Here is a 2,264-nt window from a genome sequence, read left to right on the forward strand (position 1 = left end):
ACAGGTTAAAAGATGATTTCTGATTGGTAGCTGCAAGTTATCATTGCTCCTTGCTCAGAATTAGCCAAAATCAAGCCTTGTCATGCGCAAGTGCTAGCCCAGCCAAAAATGGCCGACCCAGTGATCTCACTAGCTACTAGTGATTTGATAGGGCGTGATCTCATAACTCCAGGTGCATCTCACAACATGGTCAACCACACCCAATTTTGACCGATGTAAGGCCAATTTCCATTGCGTGTTTCCATTGCGTGTTTTCATTGCGTGCCTGCTGCGGCCCAGTACTGAAATAAGATGATATTTTGCCCCATGAAATCTTAGCATGTCCAACATAGGACATCATTTTCTATAAATTCTGCATATAGCTCTGTATATCTGAGGACTCAGCGATGAATAAACCTGCAAAGATTTGGCTTTGCCTTCTATGCAATAGGACGAGTGTCCTCCTCTCAGGACATTCGCTGATCCCGGGTTAATATACAGCTCAATCCTCCATGACCTAAGTCCCAGCTACAGTTATTTATGCTTCAAGAGACCCTGTTTTAATTTGCAACAAATAATCAGTTTCTTCCTATATCTTAGGCTTATAAAATACCATTTCTTCGTTATATACTACAGAACATCTGAAGGCTCACACGCTGACATAACAATTGTGCAATTAAAGTGCACCTGTAGTGTTTGAGAAAATACTAAGCTGTATAGAAGGTAGGTAGAAAAAGTAGGAACTGGCCCTTTTTTCTTCCAGCGATGAAGGTTTTGGGGTACTCAGGGAGGGCAGTATTAAGCCCCCCACCCCACTAAGTATATGACAGTTATAATGCGGTTGTGTCAGAGTTTGGGACTCTGAATTGCTGAGATTATTACATCTAACTCTTCTTTAGGCAGAACTAATTAAATCATTTCCATTGCCCCCCATTCTGCCAGAAATGGCCGTGTTTAGTCAATGAGATCTTGCCCCTTTGTTTACATTCAGCCATAGATTCCCTGACCGCCAGCTGAATGGAGTGGGGATGCGTAATGGTTGCTAGGACGCCGTCAGCTGCCGACAGAATCCTAGCAACCGCATACACTGTGCGGCTCAGAGGTTGAACATCGACTAAGCAATGGAGTGTCTGTGGTCTGTGCCACCCCCATCACGCGACAAAATCATGTAATTGTTTCTGATAGTTCTAAAGAATGTCTGGGATAGTGGTTTTAGACTTGCCCCGTCTCTTGGGCCTTCAGACAGCTGCAGATGCCTTAACCTACCATGGTGCCTCCCAGCTCCCTTAATGCCCCCCAAACTTCCATAGTAGCCCATAGTGCCCTCAGGCCTCCTGAGAGCTTTTAGCATCTACAGTGCCCACTAAAGCTTCCACAGTATACCCCAACCTGCAGCAGAGCCTACAGCCCTCCATAGTGCCCTCAACCTTCTACTGTGTCCCACAGTACCCCCCCCCCAACCTTCAACAGCGCTCTTCTGCCCCATCCAAAAAACTAATTCACTACAGGCCACCAGGTCAACTGAAGAGTCTCTTAACTCACTCCACAACCCCCCCATCACCCCACTGTGATACGCAGACCCATCCAGAGCCTTCCATGTTTGAAACCTAATTCTTTACTGATGGGACATGCAAGGTTTTGAAAGAATGACAAAGGCTAATAAGGGTCGTGGCCTCTAGACCTACTGTACCCTATAAATTCCAAGATTTTTTTTTTCTAGGAGATGACCTAATGCCACTGAACACTTACCGCACTTCATGGTCCAGCGGCAGCCGATAGCCCGCTCTTCCTCTCCCCAACATCAAAACATGGATGGGCACTTCATCATCATCCTGTACAAAGCAGTTACCACTGGCCCTGCATTGTATGTGATGATGTTGGCGAGAGGGGCAAACGCAAGACCAGGCTGGGGCCACCAAGAAGAAAGGATCCAGGGGACCAGTCACGGTAACCGGACCTGGATTAGGATAAGTATTCCTTTGTGTTAGATCATTGCCTAGAAAAACAAGCAATATATTCTTTACCGGTTGGGGAAGGGGACATTGGTAATTATTTAATTTATGCCCAGAGTTAGACTTTACGGAAAATGTCCTTTTTTATAGTTTCACATAAAGCTTAGGGTTATTAGGGCAATTTTCTAGTCCCAGAACCTGAAAAAAATCTTCTAGAGATCCATTCACTTTTTATGTGCTATTGAAGGAGATGACTGGACAATCTCATGAGAATAACCCCGTTGGGTTCATTTGGATGGCAAACGTCTCCCAAGAATCTCCTACTCCTACTAT

The sequence above is a fragment of the Staurois parvus genome, unplaced genomic scaffold (assembly GCF_062004578.1).
Source record: "Staurois parvus isolate SC_StPar_1 unplaced genomic scaffold, SC_StPar_1.0 ptg001278l, whole genome shotgun sequence".
Classification (NCBI taxonomy): domain Eukaryota; kingdom Metazoa; phylum Chordata; class Amphibia; order Anura; family Ranidae; genus Staurois; species Staurois parvus.